The sequence below is a fragment of the Macrobrachium nipponense genome, chromosome 47 (genome assembly GCF_015104395.2).
Source record: "Macrobrachium nipponense isolate FS-2020 chromosome 47, ASM1510439v2, whole genome shotgun sequence".
In the NCBI taxonomy this organism is placed as follows: Eukaryota; Metazoa; Arthropoda; class Malacostraca; order Decapoda; family Palaemonidae; genus Macrobrachium; species Macrobrachium nipponense.
The window spans coordinates 27,701,728-27,709,193 of record NC_087222.1 but is presented as its reverse complement, the minus strand read 5'-3'; the positions used below and the strand labels follow the sequence as shown (position 1 = coordinate 27,709,193).

The 7,466-nt window shown below is 36.0% G+C and overlaps 1 long non-coding RNA gene across 1 annotated transcript; it reads right to left on the bottom strand.

Annotated features, from left to right (window-relative positions):
* Window positions 1-1,502: 1,502 nt before the first annotated feature.
* On the bottom strand, window positions 1,503-6,770 carry LOC135204488 (uncharacterized). The gene is made up of 3 exons (XR_010312248.1): window positions 6,638-6,770; window positions 1,814-2,046; window positions 1,503-1,636 (listed from the first exon to the last, which is right to left on the bottom strand). It is a non-coding gene; the product is annotated as an uncharacterized LOC135204488 (long non-coding RNA).
* Window positions 6,771-7,466: the final 696 nt, after the last annotated feature.

The following is a 7,466-nucleotide window of genomic DNA, read 5'->3' as shown; positions in this document are numbered from 1 at the left end:
AAATTACATGAATATTTATAATTTCCTTGACAACAGTCAGCAGAAGTGCTCTATATTATATTCCTTCAGGATCCCCACCAGAATTAGGTTGAGATGAATTGGGATTTCTCATCTTGACTTTGCTGACTGTGCAAGTCTTTGTCTTTTCCTTCCAAAGTATCTGTCACACTGCATAGCATAGTTTTCCCTACTTCAGTTTCATCAGTTGATAATTGTGTCTTGTTCACCAGAATATCTGAAAAGGATAATCAATATTAGTAAATTGCATATCTGCAGTACTACACATAGTCCAACAATATAAAAAGCCTTTATATTCAGTTACTTATACCACGATTATTACAATTTGAGTTAAAATCTAAGTTAGAAAAGCATAAACCTCTGAACCAAGGGGTCAAGTAGGAAAAGTAAACCCTATACAGGAAGGTAAAAGTGGACAAAAAAAAAGGAAAAAAAATGGTGCAACTTTGTGTACTCTCAAGCAAGTGAAACTAATCCAAGACAGTGGAAGACATTGGTCAGAGGCCTATGGCAGATCCAACTTTAGAAGTGGATGTCAAAGTATAATTCATTTAAAGGGTAAACAATTAAGTTTTAAGTCCTTTTTAATGTGGGATTTGATTTTGGTGTTAACCCCTGCCAAGGCTAAAGATAATGGCTTATGGTTTCGTGCTTTAAACATTTACACGCATATAATGGATATTGCTTTTATTAGGGGTTTTAAAACTTTAATGAATGTGGAATGAAAATACCAAATGCAACTCAGTTTGAGTTTCATACATACTTTTATGACTATCTACCAGAATCCTGGCACTTCAACACTGCAATCCCCATCTAAAAGCTAAAGCAATAGCAGTACTACAAAGGCCAATTTACACACTGCAAAAGCTACCCTCACCTAACAGGCAAATGATAATGGCATTATGGTTCTGCTTTAACATTACACTGCACTTTTATAATGGATTACTTTGCATTACTTTTAAACCTTACTGAATGTGTGGATGAAATACAAATGCAACTCATGTTTTGAAGGTTTCACATACAGTACTTATATTTTGACTATTCTACCAGCATCCATGGCACTTCACGCATCTGATCCCCATCTAAAAAGCTAGCAATAGCAGTACTACAAATGCCAATTTACACATGCAAAAGCCTACCCTACACCAAAGGCTAAATGTAATGGCACTTATGGTTTCTGGCTTTAAACCCTGCACTTTTATAATGGATTACTTTTGCATTACTTTTAAACCTTACTGATGTGTGGATGAAAATCAAAACGCAACTCATGTTTTGAAGGTTTCACTAGTACTTATATTTTGACTATCACCAGCATCCATGGCACTTCACTGCATCATGCATCCCCATCTAAAAAGCTAGCTATAGGCAGTACTACAAAGTGCCATTTAACACACTGCAAAAGCCATACCCTACACCAACAGCTTATACAGCACTCACTTATTTATCCACACAGTGTCTTGTTCTTGAACCTTTCTTGCATGTATTTTGTTTTAGTCTTACAGCCAAGATGACCTTCCCAGTTGAACTCATACTGGAGTCCACTTGTCATGCAGAAGTCAATCATGGTTTTGACTGCTGCTTTGACGGTTGCTCCCCCAAGAATCTGGAGTCGATGTACCTAGAAATAACATTCAATAAGACTGGTTATACGAAAGTTTTTGATAATCATTAGTAATGAAATCATTCTACACACTATGGCCTTTTCTTATCTTTAGTAATGTCAAAGTAAAAGTTTTCAGTACTGAAGCGTAATAAACATCATTGTGCATATCACGGTAACTGACATGTAGCTTACCAGTGACTTTCTAAGTGCACTGTCCCCATTTATCTGTTGTTCAAAGTCCTCAAAGTCTACCAATCTTGTATTGGTAGCAATCCGTCCAGCAGAGATAAATCAGGTCCAGTGGGTGCAGCAGCCTGAGTTTGTTTCAAATGTTCGATGGTACCTATCATTATTTCTAGTGACTTCTGCTGATCTTGCACCCTACTTTCCAATTTTTGTCATTGTCATCACAAGAGGTCGCAAGACTGAAAAAGAAAATCAATATTTTCCAATATCTAACAAGAAAAGTGTTAATTTTAAATGTAGTTAGCACAAATCTCTTTTCATAAATAGCTTCACAACACAGGAAATAAAAGCTGATTTACAATATTCAATTTACTGAAAAATTGAGGAAACTGTCAACAGATACTCTTTGGAAATCTGTATAAGCAAAAAGAAAAAAGGTTGATAGCCCCACACACAGATTGCCAAGCAATTAGTAAGCTAGGAGAAGACATTATTTTCACATCCATCGTTGTTAAAAATTTCACCACTAGTTGCTTGTGTATGTGAATTATTTTCTACAGTAGCTTTTTTATTCCCCATGCAAAGTTCTCTATATTCCTTAAATTTTCGTTTGCATGACGATTCAAGGTCCATGTACTTGCCATAATGAACAATCCCCAGCTTCACAATTCTTGAACATACAGGGGACCTGAGACAGAAAAATATCAGATATGGTGTGGGAGAAGCTTATTTTTTGGCTGTTGTCCTAATTGAAAGTGGGTACCAAATTTTATGAATGGCAAAGCAACTAGTGGGAGGTGTGATGTAAATTAATTAGCAGAGGGAGAATTCAGATCTGGATTGAAAAGGTAAGGTAAAGTTGTGTTGGTGGAGACATCCAGCCAGGTCAGGGAAACAAACATGGCAGAAGGTGGAAAACAACAGGTCATGAAAATTGAAGTCAGAATGAATTCCAGGGGTAGGCAGGTAAACCCTTCAGAAAGGCCAAAGTAAAAGAAGCAATAGATAAAACTCTAGAGGAGTGGACGTCTCCTATTAGACATCAAGAATGTTCAAAAGGTAGGACCTCATGACAACAGTAAGCTAATAGATTTAGACCACGACGATGATTTTTTAGCTACATCCACCCACAAGGAATCGACAAGTGATAAGAAGTCATGCCCATGTGGTCCAGCTAGGCCCAGAAGACGAAAGCCAAGTGTGATGAATGCAAAAAATTGTTCTGCACAGGCCTAAACAAGCCTCAAATGAAGAATTTCTTGGGGTCGATAAAAATGACAGAAAAGGAAAAAGGCCTAGATTGGTATTGCAGTTACTCAAAGAAGATTGCAGATCATACAAAGAGAAATTAGAAAAAGCAATTGAAGAAACTGAGAAATTGCTGAAAACAAGCTTATATAGGTGGTTTTTTATTGCATGAGATGCTAAGAGGAAGCAAACACTAGTATTGTGTATAGAATGTAATGGAGGGTACAGGCAAAAAAGGGTCAACAATAAGTCAGGATGAGGAAATTGCTATGAGAAGGATAAGGAAAAATCCCAGATCACCAAGAATTTGGAAATATGGTGTTGGATGGAATAAAAAGTGCAGAGAAAGTAAAAAAGGAGAATAAATCAATTGGAGAGACTAAGGTTACTCAAAGAAGATTGCAGATCATACAAAGAAAAATTAGAAAAAGCAATTGGAGAAACGGAGAAACTGCAAGAAACAGAGGAAAAACAGTCACGCAATCATTGGAGCTTCATGGAAGACCTGAAAAACCTAGTGAAGAATATGGAAAACAAACAAGGTACAATCACGGAAAGGACCACTAAAATAATGTCAAGACTAGAGAGTAACTCACCTAACCCTGACAACAAGCAATGCTTGAATAGCGAAGCCCTGAATAGGGACACGATTAACAGAGGGTTTGGAAAGAAAACAAAGAACATGGGAAAATCAAAGTGCACCTAAAGATAAGGATAAGCTAACAAGAGCAGAGTGCAGGTTCTTTACGACAGGAAAGTGCAAGTAAGGAGACTCTTGTGAGTACCTGCGCTTACGACAGGAAAGTGCAAGAAAGGAGAGACTTGTGAGTACCTGCACCTACGACAGGAAAGTGCAAGAAAGGAGACTCTTGTGAGTACCTGCACAAAAAGAGGTAAACCAAAAGGACAGTATACGTACAAGTTCTACAAAGAGGGTTATATGTAAATATGACAGGAACTGTAAATACAGCCCCCACAGAGTCATTAGCCAGAATAGGACTATAGTAACAACGAAATTCGGTTAGACCAAGATGAGAATGTAAGCGTTTCAAGAGCACTGCAAATATGGTAGAAAACTGTAAAATACAGTCACAGAATCAGAAGCCAAAATAGGGCTATAATAAATGGAAAGGCAAGATACCAAGAAATAAGACATGTTGACTATGAGCCAGAATAAAAGAGCAAGCAGAGATGAGGATGAGCAGTATATGTGCAGGTTTTTCAAAGAAAAAAAAATCAATCAAAGAAATAGCAGAAGAGCAATCAAGAGCCCTTTATGGACAATTGTGGACAAATAGCTTGGTGAATACATGTACCAAATATTTTATAGAAATTAATGGAATGAGATATGCCAAAAAAGGTACCAAGAAATGAGACAAGTTGACTATGAACCAGAATAAAAGAGCAAGCAGATCAGGATGAGCAGTATATGTGCAGGTTTTTCAAAACCAAGAGCCCCTTATGGACAATGTTGGACAAAAAGCTTGGTGAACACATGTACCAAATATAATATAGAAATTAATGGAATGAGGAATGCCAAAAAAAAGCACTGAATAAGGAAATAAAGATAATTAATTAATCAAGATATCTAAGGAGACTTTCAACAAAAGAGGAAAGAATAAAGAAGCTGAGGTTCACAGATAACTTCGAGGAAAACAAAAACATAAGGAACTGGAAACAAAGGACGCATGTATCATAATGAAAGCCAGACTGAATATGTTGAACTTAAAGGCTAGCTTCATGGGTAAATTTCAGGACGAGGTCTGTGATATATGCAGTGGAGGGGGACATCACCGAACATTTATTCATGTGTAAATCAATTATAAAAACAGATCAGGACATATAGACACGGAAAAAAAAAACTGGGGGAATACATAAGGATAGCCCACAAAATTAAGAATGTTCTTATACCTGGAAGCGATGGATGTCAAAGCTAAGTAGCATTGCCCTGCCCTCCTGCCTCAGTTATATTAAGAAAAAGAAATGAAAGGGGGCGGGGGTTGGGTTAAAATTAAAGTAGCAATATTGTGTATATCTAATTTGGAAACATCTTTAATTTTTGGGGGTTACTATTGTTGCAGAAAAGGACAATAGACATGAATTAAAATACAGGTAGTGTTCAAGTTACAATAATTGTCTACGATTAAATCCGATTTTACGATAGGGTTAACAATTAATACTGATACGACAATATTTTGAAATTATTTTAAAATTTCACTCGCAATGGACGCAGGCAGCAGAGTATACTCAGGGAGCGAGAGAGACCAAATTACAATAGCCTAAATTTATCCCGTCCTCTAGTAAAAAAAGTCTGAAAACAGCAAAGAGAATGATGAAGGTATTGTTTTAAACGTTATAATTGTGTAAATGTAAATGTGTAGTCGTGAACAATCGAATGATAGTAAGCAATTACCGTAGTCATGTTATAAATGATGATATGTAGCATAGGAATGATATTTTTATGCAGAAAGTTTATTTGCTATAGATCAAAGCTCAGCAAGGAAATATACTGCTAATGACTATCATGCAATAGCAACAAGGATAAAACTCCTGTAAACTTTGAAAAAAATAATTTAGTTCACAACAAATGTATTCAAGTCATATTTCAACTTAAACACGTTGTCTAACGAACAATGACCTTGTCTCATATAAGTAAAGTATCTGGATATTCATTTATGCTAACTAGAAGCTAGAAAATTTGCTCATAATTGAGTTAAACATGGCGAAATAAACTTGTATGGGCCACCAACTGATTTCTAAATCAAAACATTGACCACTACCTATATGTTAGTATTTTATAATGCAATAATACAAGAATACCTACAATATTATTGGATACAGTGAAGTGGTGTAGAACTTATTTTATAATTATATGCAGCCATCAGCAGCCTGACATCACTCAATTGTACTAATGTCTGACTGATTCTCGTTTTGTGTCCAATTTTTTTTCCTACTAATATATCATAGTCAGAATGCACTGAACCTCCAGAATTGGCTTATATCAATTAATAAATTACTATACCGTATGTGTAATATAGAGAATACTGTAGGCTACGCTACTGTATTCGTGTCTACACTAGGCCAACACTTTAATTTTATTCAATTTCTTCGTACTGAATTTTCATAAGCACATATACCTAGCCTACATTGAACCTAGAAAATATGCTGAAACTAATAATTATTATACTGTATACCTATGTATAAAGTAGTGTAGGGTAGGCTACCCTATACCTATGTAGAGATGGTGCCAATTACCCTAGTGTAGGCTAGGGTATATTTGAGATATGATTTTTCCATAAGTAGGAGAATACCTGTAAACAGTTTTAAGTAACAAAGTTAAACTGAATAATGAGTAAAACTAACAAGGAAATAAGCTTAGGATCCAGGAACTACCTAACCCTAAGTTTTCCTAGAATGCCACTCATGACCTATCCGAAAATAACACAACTTACCTAGTAGCTACCATTCGGAGGTTGTCCTACTCTTAAAGAATTTAGCTTATTCATAGGTACTTGTTCCTCTTGATAGCCTAACCCACATAGCTAAACACATGAACCTAATATGCAAACACTTGCTACTCACAATTGTCTTCCAAAGCACGTTTATTTTTCATGGTGATGCTTTTGCGCTTGCAGAAATGGTCAGCAGTAGTGCTCTTCAGACAGGACGATTTCATGGTTTTAAATTTGACCTCAGCCAGTCGACGTGATTGTAGTATTAGTAGTAGTAGTAGGCGGCGTTTGTCTCTGAAACGGCTCCTCCCTTGCTTGTTGTTATTCCTCCTTTGTTTATGTTAGTATCGGTAGATCTATATAACTATTACGCGGGGAGCTATTCTTCTGGAGATCTTTATGGTTTTGTGCTCGTAGAACAATCAGTAGCACTGCACTTTCGAGAGTGAGGATGTTTGCGTTGCTGTACCTTTGTTCTTTACAGTTTTGAAGTTGAAACACCCGCGAGTGTAGTAGTAGTAGTAGTTGTAGAAGGCGGGTTTGTCTTTAAAATGGTTCCCTTGCTTACTTTTCATTCATCCTGTGTTTGGTAAAGTTTTCTTCTTTGTAATGCCATAGTTTTTTTTAATTCTTTCCATATTTTCAAAAGGTCTACAATAAAAGCAAAAAGTATATTCCTCTTCATAGTGTCTTGGAATGTTTCAAATGAGTAGGTTTAACATAATTTTCAAATTTGGCAAACAGAAATGTGCCAAAAATATGCTAAGTAAAAAAACCAGATGGCATCCAAAATTTCGATTTGGCACATTGTATTTTATTTTGACATATTGTTGGTTTTGCTTTCCGTTCCAAATTTGAAATACACACACACACACACACACACACACACACACACACACACAACACACACACACACATATATATATATATATATATATATATATATATATATATATATA